This window comes from Thermobia domestica, chromosome 8 (assembly GCF_964235325.1).
Source record: "Thermobia domestica chromosome 8, izTheDome1.hap1.1, whole genome shotgun sequence".
NCBI lineage: Eukaryota > Metazoa > Arthropoda > Insecta > Zygentoma > Lepismatidae > Thermobia > Thermobia domestica.
Window position 1 is genome coordinate 296,631,901 of NC_137461.1, and position 27,496 is coordinate 296,659,396.

Sequence of the window (27,496 nt, forward strand, 5' to 3'; positions counted from 1 at the left end):
AATGATACATTTAAAACTCTCAATTTGAATGTTAAATCCTCATAAGTTTTGTAAGGAAAATTCAGTTCGTGATACGAAATCTTCTTCGAATTTCCCCCGTAAGTCGAGGTAAGACCGTACTTTAATATTAATAGATATCATAGAGGTAGCCAACTAATAATATGTTCTAAATTTAAACTATTTAATTCTCTGGTAAGGAAAGTAAGATATTTATTATTTTTATTTAGATTTCTTTCTTTAGAGAGAGAGAGTTAAGGGAAAGAAATGTAGCTTGTACTTGGTGTAAACTAGTGTTAAGAGTAGAAGGCCTAGCGTCTGTGTTGCTTTCGGAGAGAAAGTCGCAGGAGCTGATCATTGCCTCAGTCTTCTCATAAAGTACAGACAGGGGGAGGGGGAGAAGGGGAAGCCTTTGCGTGTTATTGTAAGGCCCGTATACTGCGAGCTTTATTGAGCCATTTTACGACGCTGCTATGTGTAGTGTTTGGCGTATTCCCGATAAAAAGGTCGCTTTTACATGCGTTTTATGCTTATGCTACAACGGTTTCGTTTGTGCTGCCACAGGAAAAGGTTAAATCCATGGTATTTTCAAACAGATGTGCAGAGTACTTGAAGTCTACGTACAACATAGCTTGTCCTTCGTCACTCGTGTAATAAGAAAACAGTGAACGATGGCGTTTAACAGTTTTATGTTTTATGTATTTAGGATAAAGGGTTATTCATTCACAAGTATTGATTTCGGGATTGATTTTGTTCTGTTCAACTATCTTCGTAGATGCTAGACTGCACAACACATAAAATTCAACAGAAGAAAATATTACATGATTGCCCATACTGAATTATGAAAAATGGAAAGAGGTGGGTGGATGAGTGCTACTCTGTTGCTCTGTTATGCATAAGTAGGACATTGACAGTGACACACCCATGGTGGGTCCACTAGTCCCAAACCCCCTTAAAAAAACTTCGTAACTCGATATACATTTTTCAGGGTGCCGCGGTGGCTAGTGGTAGAGCATTCTCCTCTGGTGCTTGGAGTCCTGGGTTCGATCCCAGCTCACTCCAAGTGAGTTTTGTGGTGGACAAATACCGTGTGCATGGGTTTTCTCAGGATTCTCCTGTTGCACTTTCTTCATTCCAGCATTTCACTCATTGCTCATCATCGCCATCTCCTTTATCCTTCACGGCATAACCGTGGGACGTAAAACTTAAATATTAAAGATTTTCAAGTACACTCATGTACAAAATTATTGTCGCAAAATTTGATAACGAAATAGCATCAACCATTACTGTAAAAGAAATATCCTACTGTCATTAATCAATCAAATGTATATATGTATCCATAAGCGAGGGAACGGGCCTACTCTAAATTAAAATCTTAAAGCCGCCCCTGACGTAAAACTAAATCCCTTTCCTCTTTCTTAATTTTGTGATTTTGCAACGTGTTCTTACAAAGACTTACTGCTGCTATGCCTATTACCGAAGAACTTTGTGATTATTTCAGATATTCATTCTGGTAACTCACACATACTAAATTTAAAATGAAATGAAATCTTTCAGTTTAACGTCCCACGATTATGTCTTTTAGGCTAAGGCAGGTGATAATTAAAGCAAGAGAATGATAATGAAAGAATTTGTGGAATGAGAAAAGGCGAGGAAACGGGAGTACTTCGAGAAAACCCACGGACACGATGTTGCTCATCACAAGCTTATTGGGCAGGAGATCGAATCCAGGACCCCACACACCAGAGGTAAGGACTCTACCACTGAACTACTGTGCTCCCCTTATGATGGGACGAGTACATGATGTTGTCAAGAGATGAATTGCAAAGTTCTTTGAAACCAGTGTTGTGAGTGGTTGGAAAGTTTTCTTTGTTTTGATTTTCGATTGAGAACGTAGCATGCAACTGACTCTCCATGTGTGCACGCGCCTTACACACACAGAAGAAAGAACGTCTTGAAAAGTTGTTGCCCTGTTAAACAACGTTGCCTCATCCTTTGTGTTCCAAAATTATTAATGGTCGGCATCGATCGTCTCAGCGTGTCAGTAGCCGCACGCTCGATGCCTCCTCCCACGCCTCCAACAGATCTGTTAACAGGTTTGGGCTGGCTTCTCGCAGTTTTAGGTGAAATGGAAACCTAGGATCATTCTCAGAAAGAATAAATCCAATATTTCAACCCAGTCAGTTGGCTAATGTATCGGGTACTCAATTGAAGATCAATACAACCAGTGCGATAGAGTGAAAGATTTTTACTACATCCCAATCAAAAAGTTTTTGTGTGTATTTTCAGTAGCAAAAAGTGGTCTCTAAGTCTTCTAGTGAGGCAGATAGTTTAATAATGTTTCAAAAGCGGAAACATGAACCAAAATTTTTATAGATACTATTTTAGGATCACTCAGTTAAAACATGGTGTTAATCAATTCAAGTTTCAAAATAGCAGCCATTTTTTAATATAGTAGATATTTCAAGCCTACAAAAATACTTAATCAAGGAGAGAATTAATACATTGGACAAACTCAAAGATCTTGATATCGAACACTACGTTCTTAGTGGTGTGTGGGTTATGGGTATAATTATAGAAGATCATCTTCAAAATGTCCACCATTTCCAAGATGGCAGATATTTTCGGCAAAGAAAAATAGGTATCAGCGCTCAGATACTCGCCCACTAGACCAGCTTCAAAGATCTTACCGAATACTGTGTTTACCAATGCTCAATTAAAATTCGCAATTGTAGAAAAATTTTATTTCTTAATGGTCGCCATTTTGTCAAGATGACGAATATTTTAGGCATTGAAAAACAACAAAATTTCACCCGTTGCATCAATTTAAAAGTTTTTCGCAGTACCTTTTCATCTTTTCGCAGTAATGAGGTTAAATTTCACAACTAGAAATTTATATTCAAAATGGTGATCTTTTCTCTAAGTTAGCGGTAAGTTCTGGCATCAGGCATAGAATATATCTTTCAATTTTATACATGGAATAATTTATTAAAATATACATAAGTACATATATTCAAGACTGAAAATGCAATGAAGATTTAAACCCAAAAGAAACACATGGAACAGAAAACTCCTACCTTCAGCTTGTTTGTGATTAGTTGAACAGAAATTATGAACCAGTGAACAAATCAAACAATAACATTTACAGTCATTTCACTAGTATCGATTAAAAAAAAAGAAGAAGAAATAGCGATACAACCATATCCATATCTGGATAGTCGTAGGTACTCACCGAAGATCAAAATTTAGAAATATTATTCCCATGTTTTGTAACTGGTTTATAAAGTTTGGCGTTCTTCCTAGGCGTGATTCGAGGAGCTGAATGTTTTTTTCTTAAAATTCGAGATGTCCCATCTAACTCAAGTCAATTAACATCCTACCTAGTGGTACACTTTGACCTGCTATAAAAGCATTTGAATTGTTGTGCATGCTTCCGGTCCTTGACTAATGGACGCTCAAATTTGAATAGTCATTCACATATCTCATTCAGTCGGGATCAAACTAGGTATCGTTATAGACCTTCACCTAGGCAGTCAGATTTTGGTCACACTTTCGAAGAAAACAGCACACCAGCCAAACTCATCAGATCTAGACGACGCTAGACATGGTGGTAGACCATCACTTGCTATAAAGTAAAATCACCCAAACCGTCCTCAGGCGGCTTCAAAGGAAGCGAAACACAGTTGAAGAAAACCAAACTTTTCTTTGTTACATGGGACGGATATTTCAACAATTCCTTCCAGTTGAGGGTGGCCTTCCAGTTGACCTGCTGAAAAAGAAAGCGATGCTGCAATTTTTACCTTCTTGCCTACTGATTCTTCGCAGAAAGACAATGCGTGTATGCTTTTTGCTTTTTCAAGTTCTATTATATCTAGTTTTTTTTAAATTGATTTTGTTTCCGTTGTATCCTACGCCTTCCGTCTCCCTTAGCTTAAAGGTTATAATTGTGGGAGCTAAACTGAAATATTTCATTTAATTTCGATTCAATTTGCAGATATTGTAATGAAAAAAGAAATCAATCATTGTCCTCATGATGTATGCTTATTTTACTCTTAAATATAGTATATTGTTAATATTGTATAACTTCCATAAAGATAACTCTTGTTCGCCCTCCTCCTCTTCCCCCCTGGTACAGGCACCAGTGCTGCAAAAGGCCGATGAGAAAAAATACAATGTTTCGTTGCTACCCCAGAAGTCCGTCCTTGAACCGCCCCTGTCCATACTACATTCATGATTGTAGTCACTTTATTATTATTATTATTATTATTATTATTATTATTATTAATGATGTATCCACCATCTAGCAGCCTATAAGTTTAGTGATTGCAACAACGCATCACCTCGACATCACACAAGTGCCGTTTATGGCTTATTTGGAGTGTTATTTATGAAGGCGGTTAGGATAAATTTTCTGCTTGAGTACAAAGGAAGCCGGTTGGGGACCAATAGAACGTCTCGACTAGAAACCAGTGTGAAATATTATGGTGTACAGCACACACAGAGACCGACACGACACAAATATGTATGTCTTCAAAATTGGACATACTTCAATGTGTAATTACCTTCTAATGGTGGACATAAGGAAATATGTCGATTTTTTGACATTACGGATATGTCCGCCATGAACATAAAAAATATGAGCAACTATAGCATGCCAAAATGATCTACTGCCTTGTTTTCATTAGTTTTGACGGATTAGTATGTTATGTTTTGATCATTGGGGCAGTGTTTGAGATGACATACTTGTACGTCAACAATTTTATACACATGCGCGGAAACGTGAGGCGGTTGTTGTTTGTCTCTTGTTATCAGTGTTACCAATGTAGCAGTTTGTCGCTTGATCTAGAAATTTTTAAGCATATTTTTATCAAAAACAATTGGTTCATTTATGATTGTTTGAATATAAATTTAACACCTTTTAAATGTTATCCATATGTTGTCCAACTAGCATTATTTCCACTAAAATTAATATTTCTAGCGCCTTCTTGCAGTGTGCTTAGTGACAGTATTATTCACGTTGTTGGCAGTGTGTTTAGTATCATTACGACATGTATGTGTGCCCTATTACGGACAGGTTTGATGTATATTTTTATGCAATATCATGTACTTCTGGCTCTGTGTGCAGAGATGGAGTGGGTAGTGGGTCAAAATTTGAGTGGGTCAATGGGTCCTGGGTCAACAGAACGTGACTCACTACAACTCACGACCCACTCTGCATAGTGTATTGTAGACAGCATCTTCTGAACATTGGTGAGTTTGTCTACGTTTTACTTTCAAGACCTCCATTTTCTTCTTTTTTCATTTGTTTCTATTTACTTACCTGAGATGAGTAGACCTAAGGGAAAAAAGAACTTCAGGCAGTTTTGGATATTGATATTTGTAATTCCAATAATAGCAATTAAGGTATGTTTAAATGAATCCCGAAGTGAAGTCGGGGTATAAAAATTCTTCTCTACGAGCTTTCACGTCGAGAATGGCCAGAAACAATTAGATGCGTTGTCGCCATTATTATTCAACTTTGTCCTGGAGTACGTTATAAGAAAAATCAAAGATAGCAACTAGGACCTAAAGTTGAATGGTGTTCACCAGGTTATGACGTATGTTGATGATGTAAATCTGATAGAAGATGATAGGACAACAATACAAAGAAATGCAGAGGCCTTATTAAACACTTGCAGATTTAGAAGTAAATACAGAAAAGCTAAACTAATGCAAGTTCTCTGGAATAGTAATACTGCAAATTATGGATGAGCCAAACTATCAGATGATGGTTTTGATAAAGTGGATACTTTCAAATATCTAGAACCAATATTAACGGACCAAAACCATATTCACGAAGAAATTCAATGTCGACTCAAAGCAAGGAATTCGTGTTATTATTAAGTTCAAAACCTTTTGTCGTCGCAAATTCTGTCGAGGAATTTGAAGCTTAAAATATATAAAACGATAATCATGCCTGTTATTCTGTATGGTTGCTAAACATATTCGCTTACTCTGTGGGAAGAGCACAGAGTGAAATTATTTGAGTACAAGGTCCTGAGAAGAATATTCGGACCCAAGAGAAACGGGAATGAAGAATGGCGGAAACTTTATAACAAGGAACTACATAATTTATACAGTTTGCCATTGTTAGGTGCATTAAATCTAGGAGGCTCAAGTGGGCAGGTCAGGTAGCCGGATGGAAGAAAGTAGGAATGCTTTCAAAGTCTTACGTAAAAGACCAAATGGAAAATAATCATTAGGAAGACCTAGGCGCAGATGGGAGGACAATATTAAGATGGATCTCCCAGAAATAGGAATACAAAGTAGAAACTGGATCCAGTTGGCTAAGGATTGAAGTCAGTGGAGAGTTTTTGTGAACGTGGCATTGAACCTCCGGGTTCCATAGGCCATAGAATTAGTTATTGTAATAATAGCAATAGAAGTTCCTATTGACTTTCGATATACAGTCGAATTTTACATTTTTTTCTTTAGATTGGCCAACTATACTTTCATTTAAGATTTTCAAATTTCATACTATTTTCCACTGAAAAGTATCTGTAATTCAAAAAGTAAATATTATGACAGGAGTGCCGGTCCTAAGTTCGTTCATTACCTGTTCCTAATACTAATATTGGGATTCGAACCATGGATCTCTTTTGGAGTCTTCCTTAACATCATTCATTTGTAAAAGACTGATAGATCCAATAAGGAACTGGTAAGTAAACAAATATTCTCACTCCTACGGTCCTGGGATTCGGGCGTTAAATATCAGAGGCATAAGCCGTTTACCCACCATCGCTGATGCGTCAGCTCCAAGATATGCTGTCCGCTGCCTGTAAGAGAATACAAAGTGGGATGGCAATGCATGATTTACGCCAGATGGATAGTGAGAGACGAAAGTAATGTTTGAACTTTTCAGTTAATGAATACCTTACCTTTTGACAAATACTTTATGCCGTGTATATTTTAACTTATGCACATTTGAAGCGCTAAAAGAAAATACGACTCATTAAACACATTTAATTAGCACCTTCTCATTTATCGGAATAATAACAAGAATTTTAATTACTAATTACGAATTACTAATTTTGGTAGTTATGCCATTAGAAATATTCCATGAAACTTATAAAAGAACTTGAGATCACATGATTTGTAAACTATACTAAATGCTTCACTTTATGTTAGCGTTTCCCATGTTCGAGAGCTGGTGTTTTGGCGTTTGTCTTGCTTTGCAGGTGATGACGCTCTCTCTCTGCTTTTTTGCGCGTCACATCGTTGCCAGATCACAGCGCAAGAATACACTGGCTAAACTACAATATAGTTCGTAGAAAACATTAAGCTTTGACTTTATTCTATTGCTAATAATATATAATGAATGGTTCATAAGTTAATAAAAATTACATTAAAAACACTGATTGTTCGAATAAGTCGTACAATCGACGATTATTGATAGACTTCACATTGTCACGTAAAACTCTGTCATCGTCATGAGGACTTGTGCGTGGGTGTTTCTCTCGAGGGTAGCGAAACTCCTCAACCATATATGAGCTGACGGGGGAAGCAAAACTGTCTGGAGAAGTGAGGCACCTTTTGGGTGACAAATTCTTAAGCATTGTTCTTTCCCAACTGTTGATTAGTCGCATTTCATTTCCAAGAATTGATGTTGGAATAATACGAGTGTTGATTTAAAAATTCATGCCAATCCATACCGTCACAACTGGCGGCGAACGGACTGTCCACTGAAGGTATCACAGAAGTGGGCAAGAACCCTGGAATCCAAGTCTTCATAATTCCACTGCAACACTACAGCAATCACAGCACTCCATTAGTCCATAGAGGGTTAATATCATTTGAAGTTCGTTTTCACTGAAGAATAACAGTTTATAGCTTCACTCGAACGCACATAATCGCGAAATTCGAAGAATAACGAACGCGAGGGCCATTTACGATAACACGAGGGCCATTTCGTAAATGTCTTTTGAGTCCTTTCATTTTTATTATTTGTTTATATTTTTTGTTTATTTCAATTATTCCTTGAAATATAAACACAAGATAATTGCAATATTTGAATATAAATCAATAATTACTAGTAATTCAAAATACTATTCAACACTATACTTCATAATGTTTTTCCAAAATTCAAACTAAATTACACAAACAAATTAATATATTCAATACAATAATATATTCAATAAAGCATATTGGTAAGGTATTACATTCAATGCCATGCTTAACAATGCACAACAATACAAACTAAATGTATACCAATAAATTTGAAATAGTAAAATTGCTTGAATAGTTTGCAATAATGCTTCTTAATTCTAAGATAAAGCACATACTATCACTCAAGAATAGCATATATCACTAAGTAATTCAACTTATCATGATTTTACTTTTCATAAAGATAAAATATTCCTTACTACTATATGTGTAGAAAATTTATTGTATTTGAAACACCAATATTATTCATAAAATTCAAAAATGTATGTTCATTGACATGCTAACACAAGACATTTATCAAGAATATTCAAAATAATTCAACACAACTAAAACATATGATATAGTGTACACAATTAATTTTATATTTTATTAAAATTACATATTAAAAGCACATGTGTAAATATAACACTAAAAATATTTCATTTACTATGAAATGAATGACTGGGCACATGTGAGCTCGTCACACTCAAAGTATATGAAAATATACTGCCTGCATTAAATTCACAAGGCCCTACCCCAATTATTTATTAATATGTTTTCATCCCCGAAGCAAAGTGAAAAGATAGAACGTTTGGTTAAAATTCAAAAATAATACAGAGGGGACTAATAAGAAAATTGCCTACTCCGGGCATTACATAATATGGATAACCCATAATAGTGGAGGGACCTTTGCTTCAATGTCTTCAAGTACTACTTGAAATGTTTTCGTATTCAACGAAAAGATTAATACAAAGTGAATGCAACAATAGTTGCTAACAATTATTACGTACACAACTTACTTGGTACTCATTTATAATAAGATGTCTCATTATATATTCTTTTCAACTCAATGATGTGCCATGAAGGTGGGTACAGGTAACTACCATAACTTACCACGCCAAAATTCAAGTATCCTCAGCTGATTAGTAATCCCAGAGGCATACTGATTAGGTAAAACAAATAAATTGATATAACACATCGTAAGTATACATTACTATTAATTGACGCATAGTTGTTGTTTAAAAGTTGAAATCTTTACTGCATTAATTTAAAATGTACTTATTCAGGTTTATTACCGAATGGTTTCTCACCAAAATATTTAAATTTGTGATTCAAAACATTTTTAATTTTGTAAAATTGCAGCACTGTGATGGAATATTCTGTAAAGATTTCCCACATCTTCACTATATATGAAATTTTCACTGCGCAAATTTACTCTTGCACTTCGAAAAAAAACACTATATTCTCCATGATTCAAAAATTAAATTTCGTAGTAAAGCATTAACGAAAAAATATATTATTACAAGTGATTTCATATTACGTATATATGAAATATCAAAATTTCAAAAATGGTATCTTTCATTCAACATTTTCAATATCTTATAAGGTGCAACAATATTTGGAACGAAAAAATTAATATTCAAAATTTTCCTGAATTTATCGGCTACAGCCATTAACGTGATACACACAGTAAAATATTATTGTTTTTATTTAAACATTCAAAATTTTGGTAAAACACTAACAGTGTTGAAAAACCTTTATAACATGAAAAATAATTACCAACAACTGAGAATTTTGTACAAAATTTTCTGCAATGTAACCAAAATTTATTTTCATTGCCATGTCAAAATATGGGAAATGGGCAATCCGGCTATGTAATAATGTCGTTTACCCAATTCCTTTTCGTATTGGATTTAGTACAACATCGTAGAGTAAAATTCTCATGCATTCAAAAATTTTGAGTTTAACTTCCATACTCGGCATCCACTTATTTTTGTTAATACAAGAACGCAATATTCTGTAAGCAGTAGATTTTTGTGTTACCTTACAGTAAGAATCAACTGTTACCTTGCGACTGGTTTGTACACTCGGAGCATTTACCACTTGAGTGTCATTGCGAAAATTGGTAGCGAAGAATTTACACTTTTTACGTATGTGTAATATCTTACTTACTTTACGCACCTTTTGGCGAATCTTCAAGTGATTTTTCATTTTCGCACGGTGAAAAAACCGTTGCTTACCTTGTTTCCTTTCCAAGCAAAAATTTCTGTTTCTAGATTTCTCAATAACCTTTCGAGTTTAGTACAAAGTGTTGGTTGGTGGATAATCAATCTGAACGTTTTGACTTAATTCAATACACTTTTTCTTACCTCTTCTGAATTTCAATTTCATAGATTTACTAGTTGCACGATGTATGCCAAGCGAACATGGAATGGTTTCATTTCTGTTAAAACATACAATTACGAATATGCATACTGTACCTTTCAGCAACAATGAAGATATATTACCACTGGAAAAATAATGCAACTCACCAATCTGAATTGGTTGCCTAATGCAGCTTACTTTAGGGTAATTCGTAACATGCCGTGTATACACCACAAAAATTACAGGACTTACAGACAAACATTTTTTTCGAACAAGTAGCATTGAGCCGGAGGGGGGAAACAGCTGATCCACCCACATCCTATCACATAAGGGACAAGTGCAGACTTAATTCTTGTCTAAAAATACTACAACAGTATCACTTTTTATTTCCCTAGTGGTGGTTACGCTAACCACGCTCGTACTACTATTGGAGGTAGCCTCCATGAAGTCAACCTGCACGGTGTTTACATTTACACTAACATTTTCATTACTTACTTCATTTCCCTGAGCAAAGACATTATTACTCTGTAAAACAGAAATATTTTCCAGCTTAGTTGTAATGCTTTGTAATTGTACGGAATTATTCTCCAACAACTGAAATAATTCATTCCACCTACTTTCACTTTCATTAATTTGAACAAAATGTGATTCTTGGACTTCAGATAACCTACCTTTTTTAACAGGGTTTGGATATGAATCAATATCACCGGCAACATTTTCCAATTTCCTTTTACAACTTTTAGTTCTAACCTCAGAAGGACAACTATGACGAACATGTGCTAACGGGTACACGTTAAATTCATCTGCGAATTTAACTTTTTTAAAGATTTTATTTTCCTTTTCGGTTTGATCCACATTACCTGACATAGTATGTAAACTGACATCCTTGTTACGTTTTTTGAGGATAGATTTGATACTACCAGCAACACTTTCAGGAGAATTTTCAACATTGCTTGAAAATAATTCTTTCTCCTTTTCATTGGACGTACTATCCTGATCTCAAGCAATGTTGAAATTCTCCTGAAGTGTTGCATTGACGTAGCTATCAATCTATCCTAAAAAACGTAACATACTCATAGTGGTCAAACAAGAAAATAATCATTAAAAAAGTTCATAGTTAAAATATACATTTTTGCCGCGAGCACATTTCTCTTTCAATTTCTCGTATTGCTTACTTCTACGTATACCACGTACACGGAGATTGACCTCCTTTTCTACGTTTTTCCTATATTCACGATTAAAATTAAATACATATTCGCAAATTGCGAGTTTCGCTGCTCTACTGAATCTATGAGTTTCTACATCAAGACCTAAAACATTTTGAAACTCTTCTAAACAAAATGGAACAGTACTATATTTATATTCATTTATTGCATTAGCGTACTGTAACTCTATATGTGCTCTTACATTCATTAAATTCAGCGCTAGCATTTTGTACGTGGATTTATGAATTATATATTCTAAAATGAACACAAAAATATAAAAATGTAAGTAACACTACATGTGAAAGAATGCAAGGATATATTTCTTTCGCAAAACATTAATTGCTAGATTCACAATTTAACTTTTCAGTGGTTGTTTCGCATTCTTGTATGCATAAACTGGAACCTACCTTCGCTTGTTCAGCAGTGTTTGGCTGATTTAACAGCTCCTGAGAATTACCTTGAACTTTTTTGTGCATTTCGTACCTTTCGCGTAATTCAACCACTTGTAGTTTTAGATAATCAACTTGTATAGTCAACTCATCATGATTTGATTTTAGTATTTGATTAATTGCAGCCAAATCTGCAGATACTTTTCTCAACGCTTCAAGCAGTGTTTCCGTTTCACTAAGAGTTGACATTGTAAAATATTATACTACAAAACACAACACAAAAATCACTAAGATGGCATTGAATATAAAACAATGAAGTTCAAAAATTTGCTTTCTTCCCACTAAAGCATCTGTCTTTGTTCGGTGCGTCATTTTATGACAGGAGTGCCGGTCCTAAGTTCGTTCATTACCTGTTCCTAATACTAATATTGGGATTCGAACCATGGATCTCTTTTGGAGTCTTCCTTAACATCATTCATTTGTAAAAGACTGATAGATCCAATAAGGAACTGGTAAGTAAACAAATATTCTCACTCCTACGGTCCTGGGATTCGGGCGTTAAATATCAGAGGCATAAGCCGTTTACCCACCATCGCTGATGCGTCAGCTCCAAGATATGCTGTCCGCTGCCTGTAAGAGAATACAAAGTGGGATGGCAATGCATGATTTACGCCAGATGGATAGTGAGAGACGAAAGTAATGTTTGAACTTTTCAGTTAATGAATACCTTACCTTTTGACAAATACTTTATGCCGTGTATATTTTAACTTATGCACATTTGAAGCGCTAAAAGAAAATACGACTCATTAAACACATTTAATTAGCAAGTTCTCATTTATCGGAATAATAACAAGAATTTTAAATTAGCACTATATTATCTTTCACTGTACGTATTACATATGATTTAAAAACAATAACATTTGCAAATTATGAATAATATTCTACTTAAACGAAAAGATGGCCCAATCACTACGATAAACGACACGTAACCGCGCACGACGGTTCCGACAACTATACGAAATAATACGCGAAATTTCGACCGAACGAAAATAATGAATCGGTTGGTGGCTACGCGGTTTACTGCCGGCACTTCACTTCATCACTATATGAAGATAAGGTGATTTGATGTTTTCATGGTACGGCTCACAGTGACACTTCTCTCTGCGTTTGTTCATTCAAAAGTCGACCATGAATATGAGATGAAAATGCATCCCTCACACAACAGATTTACAAACTACTAATTTTGGTAGTTATGCCATTAGAAATATTCCATGAAACTTATAAAAGAACTTGAGATCACATGATTTGTAAACTATACTAAATGCTTCACTTTATGTTAGCGTTTCCCATGTTCGAGAGCTGGTGTTTTGGCGTTTGTCTTGCTTTGCAGGTGATGACGCTCTCTCTCTGCTTTTTTGCGCGTCACATCGTTGCCAGATCACAGCGCAAGAATACACTGGCTAAACTACAATATAGTTCGTAGAAAACATTAAGCTTTGACTTTATTCTATTGCTAATAATATATAATGAATGGTTCATAAGTTAATAAAAATTACATTAAAAACACTGATTGTTCGAATAAGTCGTACAATCGACGATTATTGATAGACTTCACATTGTCACGTAAAACTCTGTCATCGTCATGAGGACTTGTGCGTGGGTGTTTCTCTCGAGGGTAGCGAAACTCCTCAACCATATATGGGCTGACGGGGGAAGCAAAACTGTCTGGAGAAGTGAGGCACCTTTTGGGTGACAAATTCTTAAGCATTGTTCTTTCCCAACTGTTGATTAGTCGCATTTCATTTCCAAGAATTGATGTTGGAATAATACGAGGGTTGATTTAAAAATTCATGCCAATCCATACCGTTACAATATTATATATGATAATTAAATTGAAATTAATCGAAACATGGCCCATAAGAAACACTTTACCATTTTATATAGTAAAAGTCAAATCCACCGGTATTGGAACAGAACGGTGCTTGAGCGATTGACCGTAGAAATACAAACTCCGATTAGTGATAATTTCATGGCCTTGTTTTATTACAAGTGCAAGCTCTTTAATCAGTGGAGAGGAGAGCGTGGATCATGTGCCAGAACTGATGACGATGAGTTTTGGTGGGTGGTGGGTCAGGGTGGGTCACGATGAGTGGTGGGTCAGTGAGTCATGGGTCACGTTTTCATTGACACACGTCATCTCTGGTGTACATACTTTTGGTTTCCGAGTTATGAACAATCAAATTTATAAATCAATTAATTGGCCATAATAAAAAATGTAACACTCTTAAATGTTAAAGGTGTCATGGAAATTTAAAAAATGAAAATAAGGATGATTTTTTTACAATATGCGTATTTCACTTTTGAGATGCACTAATTCGGATAAATTACTTTCACTTACGATAGTTCTTAATTACACGGTCGAAATATAGGGCTGATACTGTACATAACATTAGTCTTCTTCTGCCTTTATTTTTCATGTCAGACCCAGAAAAGAAGACAATCATTGATAACAAATACGCAATAAGTTTACTTAGCGTGATAGTAAGAAGTTGATGACGTGAAAATTTAATTAATAGAAATGGCGCTGTTATTTGCGTATAATTATGATGAGAACAAGAGTTGTTCCCTCGACTGTGTTGGGAATGGATGAACGTAGAGAGTGACGGACAGAGACGCCCTTCGTAAATTGAGTCAGCGTCAGTGGCGTCGGTTGCTGGTGAATAATGAATGTTCATTATCCAATAGGCACAACAACGAATTCCCTCAGAGCAAAAACGGAAGCTACGTTCAATCCTTTTAACCGGCTGTGACTGCCAGCCTTAACTAGCAGTAATACTAATTACACTGCTCGAAATAAGTGATATATAACGCTTGGAGGGAACAGACAGGTAATCCCTTTGGCGCCCAAAACAACGTTTATGAAGCGACGCGTCAAATGTTCTTTACACTCAACGCTACGATTTAGAGAGGAAAAAGGCGTTGATGAAAACACGTTTTATTCTCCTCAGTACACATCGTTCACGTATTTTGCTTCACTAACTTACTTGTCAGATTTTTCTTTTTGAAAAAAAGAAATATTAGTTAAAACCATGTAAAATGGTCGCACAATTTCATCAAAAACAATGTAATAAAATTCACTAAAAAGTATCAAAAAACATTTATACTACTCGAATGATCTTAGCACACATCTGCCAGCAATTTTACCAATTTTCCCACGGTTGACAGAACACCACATATTTACAAACATAATTCCAAATACAGCTGAACGCCAGTTTACAACGGAATATCAAACAAATCTAAGAGATGATAAGATTATTATTATTATTAATAATAATAATAATAATAATAATAATAATAATAATAATAATCATAATAACAACAATAATAATAATAATAATAATAATAATAATAATAATAATAATAATAATAATAATAAAACTAACTAACTCTATGGCCTATGGAACCCGAAGGTTCAATGCCGCGTTCACAAAAGCTCTCTACTGACTTCTATCCTTAGCTAACTGCATCCAGTTTCTACTTTGTATTCCAATCTCTGCAAGATCCATCTTAATATTGTTCTCCCATCTGCGCCTAGGTCTTCCTAATGGTCGTTTTCAGATTGGTCTCCCAGTCAAGACTTTGAAAGCGTTTCTACTTTCTTCCATTCTAGCTACATGACCCGCCCATCTAAGCCTCCTAGACTTCACGACCCTAACAATGTTGGGTAAACCATATAAATTATATAGTTCCTCGTTATGAAGTTTCCGCCATTCCCCATTCCCGTTCCTCTTGGGTCCGAATATTCGTCTCAGGATCTTGTTCTCAAATACTTTCAGTCTATGTTCTTCCCTCAGAGTAAGCGACCATGTTTCGCAACCATACAGAACAACAGGCATGATTATCGTTTTACATATTTTAAGCTTCAAATTCCTCGACAGAATTCGCGACGACAAGAGATTTTGAATCGAATAGTAACACGAATTCCCTGCTTTTAGTCAATATTTAATTTTTTCGTGAATATGATTTTCGTCTGTTAATACTGGTAGGTATAATTTTCTCTATTCCAACTGTGTTTATACTCACATGTGAAGGGCTCTCATAAGACAGTGTGTTATCTTCTTCCCCGCCAGCAGCCGTTCGAGCCGGCTACTTTCGGGGTGATCTTCATAGCAGCTCAGAGCCGCGACTCCTTTGCATCGAAGCGCATGTGTGAAAGTGTACACTTAAGACAATGTAAAGCTAGCAGCTGCAGCTCAAGCGAACGGCTCACAGGATCCTAGTGTGAAGGTTACCTTAATGATCGAACTTCATATTTAAATGATAAACTGGGTTTTATGAACACTTTTGCTTTTTATGACTATCATAGGCAGAAAAGGTTAATCTTCATCCACCTGCTTTTTGCATTTATGCTTCACACGCACCGATAAATTCTTTGGACGCTAAATTGGTTAAAAAAAACAGTTGTCGCTATCTATTACCGTTTTCGGTTTATAGTGATCATTAAACTTGAGCTGTTGGATTTCTAGTACTTCCGGCTTGAATAAAAGGTTAACAGAGAAGTAATGCCTATCTTTAGAACGCTAACCCGTTTTTTTTGTTTTTTTTTTTTTTTTTTTTTTTTTTAATATTTGCTATCCGTTACTGCTTTTGCTCTAGAATGATCAACGTTAAAACCGAAAATCATTGATTTCTACTCCTTCGGATGGATAGATCGCCTCCATCAAAAGCCTCTGTTCCAAAATTTGACTCTTCACATCATTGTTAAAATTGATGATGATCCATCAAGTCATCATCATTATAGGTATTCTGCCATTAATGGCAGGTCACTTGCGCAACTGAGAAGCTTCCATGCTACCTCGTCTTCCTCTATCCTCTTCGCCTTCAGGTATGGTTTCTCTGTTTTGATATCGTCCAATAGTTGTAGTCACCTTCGCTCCCGCTCTCCTTCCTGCCACCATACCCTCTAGTACGTCTCTCGTAATACAGTCAGTGACTTAACTAGCGGAGCTTGTTCCCCGGGCGACTGATTGGGAGGGCGCAAAATTGGGCATATATTTGAGTATACGTTTTTGTTTGGTTGGTCAGGGGGGCGCTAAGGCAAGTTCTTGCCCCGGACGACAACTAGCCTAGTTACTTCGCTGAATAGACTTCCTTCTTATTCAATGTTCCAAACAGTTTCTCTTCCTCTTCTTAATAATATCTAAAATTGTTCTATTCTTCCCCCACCATTTCTATTATTCTCTCATTCGTTTCCCACTCGACTTAGCTAATTTTCTCCGTTCTTCTCCACACCTACATTTCGGAAGCTTTCAGTCGTTTTTCATCATGTTTGCTTTATGTCCATGTTTCTGACCTATACAGTACAATCTCCACACGAAACATTTAATGAGTCTCTTCCTTTTAAAGGCTTCTTTCGACATTCCTATTCTTGCTTTTATTTCACGTTCACATTTCATATCATCACTAATAATACCCAGATATTGAAAATTAGTCACCTGTTCTATTTTCTCCCTTCCTGCTTCTACTTCTATATTTGACACCGACCCATTCGTTCCAACCACCATGGCGTTTTGTTTTTCTAACATTTATTTTCATCCTATACTCTCTACAACTCTTCCTCACGCTTTCTCACATCTTATTGATTTTCTCTTCAGATTCTCCAGCAAGCGGCATATAGTCTGCAAACCGTATATTTACCTAATCATTCTATTGTGCTGCCAAAATGTCTTGAGCCGTGGCAAAAATGCGAACTAAAGCTCACACCCCGACACACCCACGCGCTGAGCCAATAAGGGTTCAGCAGCTGCTAAGCGAGAGAACCTTAGCGAAAGAGAATGGAATTCCTTCAGCCGATAGCAGCGCCTGAAACGGAAGACTAGGTGTCAAGTCAACGTGGTATATTTATACCTCCTACTGAAATGCCGTCTTCATTATGTAGGCTCTTTTTTACTATATCTTCTAGATAGATATTAAATAATGTAGGCTATCCATCAGGTAGTTGTTGAGAATTATTGTATCCTGGACGGACACACGGACAGAGAGTAAATACCTAAAGGAATTTATGGTAAACCAAACTCCTTAAAAATAGTTGTGGTCTTTTGTGAAATCTCTGTACATTTGTGACAGCCATTTTGTTCCGTTTCGTGATAGTTGAATATCAAATTATGAAACGAGTATTACTTATGCAGTGATAAAAGCTCCAGTTCCTTTTCATATCTTCCAATAAAGCATTCTTTTGAGTCTGAGCCTCTGAAATTACTAAATTTTATTGTCTGACAAAGAAGGGCTTGATAAATAATAGGGTTTCCTTGTCTCTGAGATGTTGTATTTTTAATATGCGTGTTGCGTGTCCTTTGCCGGTAGTGCGACGGCTGGGACGAAAGCTGTTGTGCGTGACCAAAACACGACAGGAGACTGGAAAATTCTCATCTGCTCTCCTGAAAATTTAACAACATTCCTTGGTTGAAGAAGTGGTTACATGTTTCCATACACACTGACCAACGCCTAATATTCAATATCCAAATTGAAATGAATACGTAACTTCCATTTCATAATGCATTAGATTACATTGGAAGAGGGTACGTAACGGCTGGATCAAATAACCAGCTAAACGATGAACTAGCATTTGTAGCAACTATGCTTTAAATAAAATGGTTTGAAGCTATTTTTAACATTCTATAGTCTGTTTGTTGTTCAAAGGATGACACTACAGTCACCATTTTATATGTGAAAATAACAACATAAAACAATTCACATTATAATGGAAATAACAGCATAAAACAATTCACATTATAATGGAAATAAAAACAATTCACATTATAATAGAATAACATAAAACAATTAACATTATAATGGAAATAACAACATAAAACAATTCAAATTACAATGGAAATAACAACATAAAACAATTCACATTATAATGGAAATAACAACATAAAACAATTCACATTATAATGGAAATAACAACATAAAACAATTCACATTATAATGGAAATAACAACATAAAACAATTCACATTATAATGGAAATAACAAAATAAAACAATTCACATTATAATGGAAATAACAGCATAAAGAATTAATCCCTATACTAATCAGATTAGTTCTGAGATGTCATTTCCGACTATGTTGGATGCTATAGTTTAACAGATGAGTCTATGGTGTCGCTACTGTCGTTAATAAACGTAAATGATAAGAGTTTTAGTTCACGTTTTATTCCAATGAGGTCAAGCTATATGTCCTAATAACAGTGCATACATGTGTGAGTAGTAGGCTACAGCAATTTAACTCTCCTATGGCCTTGGGGTCAAAATAACCCCAAGGGACACGTATTTCTTAAATAATTTCTTTGCATTTTGTTTTTGGTTACTGATTATTTTAGTACTCCTCGACCTAGTCCTGTTCTTTACATAACCAAAAAAATAAAAGTTACTTGTTTTAAATAAGTGGCAATTTTGCCTGAGTTTTACAGTCATATACACACACACACACCGCACACCTATATATATATATATATATATACAGGGTGGTAGGTAACTCCACCAACAAACTGGGAGGTGATTCTTTATATGAAATGAAAGAAAAAAGTTCTTATAAACATAGGTAGAAAAACGTCTAATTTCAGAGTTATGAACCAAAAATTCGAAAAATCATGTTTCGAAACGAGCTGCCTTAGAAACTATAGGACCTATAACAAGCGGTTTAAGCAATTACACATGAACTATTTAAATATCCATGTTTTACCATCCTCCGTTATCGGCGAAATGAACGCGTTATTAGTACTTAAAGGGTATCCCTATACCTTAATTTCCTTTTTACAGATCGTTTCGCCGATAACGGAGGATGGTAAAACAAGGATATTTAGACAGTTCGCATACTAGTTCCTTTGTAATTCCGTAAACCACATGGAATCGGTTTCTGTAGTTTCTAAGGCAGAGCGTTTCCAAACGTGAATTTTCGAATTTTCGGCGGTTCATAACCCTGAAAGGAGACGTTTTTCGTCCCATGTTGATTAGAACTTTTTTCTTTCATTTCATATAAGGAATCACCTCCCAAAGTTTGTAGGTGGAGTTACCTACCACCCTGTATATATATATATATATATATATATATATATATATATATATATATATATATATATATATATATATATATATATATATATATATATATACATATATATATATAGGATGTTCTAAAAGTGAAGTCCACGGACCTTGGAACACTATTCTAGAAGTCAAAATAAAGCGAAAAATATATAATTGTATATCTTTTGGGTCTTCGTCTGAAGACGCGAATTGCAATATATGGCAACGTCGCAGATAAAGAAGCACAGAGATCCATTTGAGCCAATCCACCAAATAGTTACATCGATTCTTTTCAGATGGTAGTTAAAGTCGATAAATGTTGACTATCCGTGGGTGTCATATATGTATAAAACATACGTATATGATGGAAAACATTGTTGATAGTTTTGCTGTAACTGTCTTGGAACATTGGTGCGCATATACGAACAAGAGATGGCAGAACTCTTATTCACATGAATGTTGTCAAAAAATTCAACTGCTCAAACAATTTCCATAAAGGATTATAGAAAACCCAGATAGCAGAAACAGCTTGTCACAAGCATGATATAAGGTTGTCGTGACACGGATATAAGCTTGTTCCAAGCTTGTTATGACAAGTCTGTAAGCGTATATCAATGCTGATTCAAGCGACGAAGTTGACAGGCGACAAGCATATTGTAGGCTTATACTGTAAGATTGTTTCAAGCTTGTCACCTCAAGCTTATTTCAAGCTGTCCACTTCAAGTTTAGCACATCCATAATATGTCTCGTTTATTGCAAGCTTCTCAGTAAAGCTTGATACAAATGTATTTCTGCACGTGAGAAAATGATTCAACTGGTTGGCGTCATGTACAATGTTTGATGTGAAGGTTTGTATAGCGTTCAATGTGTAAGTTACATAAATGATAGTGTGTATTCTTTTGCCATCTGAGGGTGTTTGGATATTGCCACCACTTTATTGGCATTCTTTAAATATATATATATATATATATATATATATATATATATATATAATATATATATATATATATATATATAGGGGAAACCATATCATACTTACTATTAATAGTAAACATAGTAGTAAGCTATGGTTTCTGCAATATTTTTAAAAGAATGCCAATAAAGTGGTGGCAATATCCAAACACCCTCAGATGGCAAAAGAATACACACTATCATTTATGTAACTTATACATTGAACATTACACTAACCTTCAAATCAACATTATACATGACACCAACCAGTTGAATCATTTTCTCACGTGCAGAAATAAATTTATGTCAAGCTCTACTGAAAAGCTTGCAATAAACGAGACATATCAAGCATGTGCTACCTTGAAATGGAAAGCTTGAAGTAATAAATTGTAACAGACACTATATGGCAAAAGAATTAAATTGTAATAGACACTATAGCCCAAATCTTACGATTTAAATTGGCCTGTGAGAGATGAAGTGATAGTCAAAGAGGCCCAGATAAAATTTGTATTGGCCTGGTTCTGAAACATACCACACCGTGCCTTTCGCGAGAAATCAAGCGCCAAATCTCTGAGACTACTCACTCACCAATCCTACAGATGGCTCAAATTTCTAAACAATCGACAAAAGTCAAGCGCTTTGAACAAAGCTTGAAATAGGCTTAGTAGAAAGTTGATAAATTCAAGCTTCTTTTCAAGTTAAAAACAAGCTAAAATAAATGTTGATTGTCGCTTGTTGCATCAACTGTACATTGCTAAGCCAAAATCAAGGAAAAGCGACCCTTGATTTAAGCTTACATGCTATCTGGGAATATACGCTATTCTTTAGTTGGTTAAAACTCAAATATAACACGCAAAACTTCCCTGATAGAAGAACGTAACATCTAATACAAACTCAGTGCCAGTTGTTGGATATTAATGGTGCTTGAAGAAGGTGACGAACTTGGTACTCAAATAGCATGTTAACAGTATTAGACAAATTGAGTTGTTCTACGAGGGTGGATTAAATACAAACAGGATTTTATTTTTTATTTCAATTTATTTATTGAATACCTCACTACAGGCCGGGTGCCTAAGTTAGTGGAAAAGGCCGAGCGGCCGCAACATGCGATAAAGCTTGGAAAGTGGATCACTAGCTCTTAATGTACTAAGGATATGCAGAATACAGGTGCTAATGCACTTTTGTCTACGATAGTACCTTTCCTCCCCATGGATGGATCTGAGCAGAGATACTTCACACCAAGAGCTATATCATAGGAATTTTGAGTGGTAACTTTATTTTTCAGTGTTGGCAACCCTAGGTAATCATCATGTAACACCAATTTTTGGGTTTACAAAAAATCGTTTTTGATTTTCTCAAAAACTACGCATAAGGATTTTACTCAATTTTCTTCAGCTCAATAAGATCTACTGATTTTTTGTTAGAAAATAATATTGTTGTAGAATTCTTAGAATCAATGTCGTATTTATGTTATTTATTTATGTATTCTGGTTGGATTCTTGCAGTTCGCTCATTGTTGTCAACAAATAACTTGGGCGCTATGAAGCATCGCAACACTATTAGATCTAAATATACTATATACGAACTTTAATATAACATTGCATCGTTGTGTTCTTTTCAGTAAGAGTTTTGCCGCTCTTCTTCGTCTGTTGGTTTGAAATTGGAGGTTGCCGTGAAATGGAGGGGGGGGGAATATTTTCTTGTAGAAGGAGGCTGAGCGAAGGAAATTGGCATCCAAATGAAATCGGGAGATGGAAGTTGCATCGAATGGGATTCTCAACTGCTATTACATACACCACTGGGTGTGTGTGTGTGTGTGGAGTTCTGGAGGGAAGATGCATATGGAAATGTTCTGAAAAAAAAAAAAAAAGATACAAAACGCCGAAAGAGATTTTTCTTCTTTACTCTCTGAAGACTTGCAACGTTAAAGTAGCATAACGGAGGAAGATTTTCTTCCGTTTTCAAATGGAAATTATCTACAATTTATTTAAGTAAACAAACGGATATCTACTTGTTTTCTACCAGAAATCACCCAAATATTGAATAAACTTTCTTAGAGAAAAGACGTCTTAACAGATTAGTACAAATATCTATGGAAAGTTGTTTATTAACAAATGGTGTGACTATACAGGGCCTTATTATTTTGTTCTACGAAGTTGCAAATAGACAGGACCTTACTATTTTGTTCTACGAAGTGCAAATAGACAGGACCTTATTATTTTGTTCTACGAAGTGCAAATAGACAGGACCTTATTATTTTGTTCTACGAAGTGCAAATAGACAGGACCTTATTATTTTGTTCTACGAAGTGCAAATAGACAGGACCTTATTATTTTGTTCTACGAAGTGCAAATAGGACCTTATTATTTTGTTCTACGAAGTGCAAATAGACAGGACCTTATTATTTTGTTCTACGAAGTGCAAATAGACAGGACCTTATTATTTTGTTCTACGAAGTGCAAATAGACAGGACCTTATTATTTTGTTCTACGAAGTACAATTAGACAGGACCTTATTATTTTGTTCTACGAAGTGCAAATAGACAGTAGTGTAAGTAGTGTAAGATGCATCATCACATGTGGCAAGAAGCATAAATAAAAACGAAATTGAAGTATTCTCAGTGATATAAGTAGTGATTTGAACTCAAAAAATAGCACTTCCAATTTAATGACTGCTGTAGAAGAGAACAAATCGGATAATAACGGTACAGCCAGACAGTTAATGAAAATGACGCTGGAACATTTCCTCTATGTACTAGACATGGCTCCGTTCAATTCATTTGCTTTTGATTTGAGTTTAACGTCCGTTTCAGCAGCAAAGCTACATGAGATATGCACCTAGAGCTTAACATGGAATCCCAATCACTTTAGCTACTGCCGGGTATCGAATCCGGATATCCCATGCCAAAGGCGCGTACGATGACCACTCATCCACGAGGGAGCTTGTGCTCAATTCATATCTTCTATATTAGCATCTAACCAGGGCCGACACAAGAGAAAAATATCACCCGTACAAAGAATCCATATGACGCATCATTTCCCCTTCTAAGTATTTTTGGATTTCCATTTGATCAATGTAATTTGCTTCCATACAATGTTAAAGCAGCTTGTTTTTGAGGGTTACTGAAATGATTCAACTTATTATCTAAAACTCCCCCCCTCCCTCTGTCCAAATGCAGGGGCTTTCTACTGACTACGTAATTTTCAATGAAATCATTTTCCAACGTTTTTACCTTCGTATGTGTGCCTGCACAAATGGAAATAACGGCGGAGGTAAAGTTTATTTTATTTTTCTAACTGACACTAAATATACTATGAGATATCACACACTAAAAAATAATCAACAATGAATATGATTATTATTTCGGACAGTCAACACAATTATTAAGATTATTAACTACTGTTAAAATTTTAAAGAATGTACGTGTTTAATCGTCTGTGAACAAAAGATTTTCGCCAGGACAAGACAATTTCGGAATAGATTTCTTACCACTCGGTTGAAACAATACAGAGTCCGCCAGAATACATTCTTAGGTCGGTCAAGTTGGAGTTCTACATCGCCATTTAAAAAAATAATTTATACCAAAGTTTTGTACTAGTTTTGTACTGTTTTGTACCAACAATAAAAAGTTTTGTACCAGTCCCAAAATGTCCCAAATTTTAGATTTTAGTGTGGAACTCCAACTTGACCTCTGAGTTCTACATTCGCCGATTTACATCAATGTGGCCTCATTACATAAAGAAAGTTTTGTACTGTTTTGTACCAACAATAAAGAGTTTTGGACCTGTCCCCAAATGTCCCAAATTCCACATTCTAATGCGGAACACTAAGGTCAAGTTGGAGTTGGTACAAAAGAGTACAAAACAGTACAAAAATTTTCTTATCTAATGAGACAATTTTGAAAGAAATCGGGCTATGTGGAACTCCAACTTGACCTTAGCGTTCCGCATCAAAATGTGGAATTTGGGACATTTGGGGACAGGTACAAAACTTTTTATTGTTGATACGAAACAGTACAAAACTTACTTTATCTAATGAGACCATTATCATTGATATATGTGTTTATTGGACAGAGATTTGTTTTTGTGTCCCAAATTCAAACTTCTAATTTGGGACATTTTGGGACTGGTACAAAACTTTTTATTGTTGGTACAAAAAAGGACAAAACTTTCTTTATGTAATGAGGCCACTTTGATGCAAATCGGCGAATGTAGAACTCAGAGTTCAAGTTGGAGTTCCACACTAAAATCTAAAATTTGGGACATTTTGGGATTGGTACAAAACTTTTTATTGTTGGTACAAAACAGTACAAAACTAGTACAAAACTCTGTTACAACTTTTATTTGTAAATTCTTATTTAGATAACTGATATGGCTGTTGGCGTTTCACATTAGAAGATGAAATTTGGGACATTTTGGGACAGATACATAACTTTCTATTGTTGGTACAAAACAGTAAAAAACTTTATTTATCTAATGAGACGATTTTGAAAGAAATCGGGCTATGTGGAACTCCAACTTGACCTTAGTGTTCCGCATTAGAATGTGGAATTTGGGACATTTGGGGACAGGTTCAAAACTTTTTATTGTTGGTACAAAAGAGTACAAAACTTTCTTTATCTAATGAGACCATTATCATTGATATATGCGTTTATGGAACTGAGATTTGTTTATGTGTCCCAAATTAGAAGTTTGAATTTGGGACATTTTGGGACTGGTACAAAACTTTTTGTTGTTGATAGAAAACAATACAAAACTTTCTTTATGTAATGAAGCCACTTTGATGCAAATCAGTGAATGTAGAACTCGGAGGTCAAGTTGGAGTTCCACACTAAAATCTAAAATTTGGGACATTTTGAGACTGGTACAAAACAGTACAAAACTAGTACAAAACTCTGATATAAATTATTTTTTAAATGGTGATGTGGAACTCCATCTTGACCGACCTTACATTCCTTGCCATCCTGTAACAGAATACTGACATTGACAATTGTTCTGAAGTTTAAGTGTGTTGTAATGTTTTTTCTCCCAACAGATGTCGGCATTGTTTTCAGTTAAAATTATGTTGTAGTACGGTTTTTCACTCAACAGATGTCGGTATTGTTAACACTGTTAGTGAGATAAAATGGCAGGAGGATGCTTGACGTTCGAGCAGTGTAAAGTACGTTTTGATGTTTCATCAGGTTTAGTAATGCCATCGAAGTGCAGCATCAGTGGAGAGTGGGGAGTTTGGTACTGAACCACCAAGCCCCTAAGAATCAAACGCATTGTTGACAAGTTTGAGGCGCATGGAAGGACGAAGGGTCGCTGTGGACCGGTGCATATACCTCTGTAATCTTCTGGCGAAGGTTCTCGAGTGCCTCAAGCAACGGTCAACATTTTGAACATATAATGTAAACATATACTTACTTGAAGGTTTGTAACACATGTATGGACAATAATTAAATGTAATTAAGAAATATGATGTATAGGTTTTTTTTTTTTCTTAAACAGTGTATACATTTTTTGACGGACCCTTAACCCTTCTGTCATATATTGGACATTTTAATTCATTTTCATCTCTTTTAATAAAGTCTGAATAACAGCGTTAATCAGAAATCTATATGTTAGGATAATAATTTAAGAGGCCTCATCACTGCGAAATTAAAATACCGCTAAGTTTACAATAATTATGTGATATCTTCAAATAGATAGAAGATAATCGAAAAGTGGAACAAGACCTCCCTAGACAATATTATTTTCCGTGAGATACCGTTATCATGACTAATTTATCTGCTTTCGATTTCCAGCCATTTAGAAAATGGGCATTTACTTTCGCGTTTCTAAATAACTGCAAACGGAAAGCTACTAGGTGACTCGTGATAACGGTACCTCATGCAAAATAACATCGTCTAGAGAGGTCTTGATCCACTTTTTGATTATCTTTTATCTATTTGAAGATAACACATAATTATTGTAAAATTGGCAGTATTTTAATTTCGCAGTGATAGGGACTCTTAAACAATTTTAATAAAACATTTTTTGAACCTTTTTATTTCTGTTCACAAAAGTCTGTGTTAAACTGTTATAAATAATTGATGCCTATTTTAATTTTGATCTATTTAACAGTCTCTATAAATATATGTACTGTCGTTTCATTATACTGAGAAGAAAAGCGTATGTGGCGTATGTAAAAACGTAGGTTCATGCGAAAATCCTGTAGTTTTTGGACTTAACGTACATCCTACAGCAAACGTGTAACTGAATTCATACGTTTTATAATACTTTCCGTATAAGTATTCAATCTATAGGTACTTTCCGTATAAGTATTCAATCTATACGTACTTTCCGTATAAGTATTCAATCTATACGTACTTTCCGTATGAAAAAAAGAAATGTATATAGATGGTCAGGATCTCACATATAGACGGCCGTGTATAACATATAGCTGACGTATGTAACATACTGAAGATTGTTAGATATCAGACGTCCTGCAGCGCCATGATGTAATATCTAAGTGGGAAAAGGGCAGTATGTATGTAGCAAATGGATAATGTACAGATT

At 35.3% G+C, this 27,496-nt stretch overlaps 1 protein-coding gene across 3 annotated transcripts in view; it reads left to right on the forward strand.

Moving 5' to 3' along the window:
• The window catches only part of LOC145693736 (uncharacterized), a 627,490-nt gene that overhangs the window by 124,341 nt on the left and 475,653 nt on the right, over positions 1 to 27,496 (forward strand). The window lies entirely within an intron of this gene.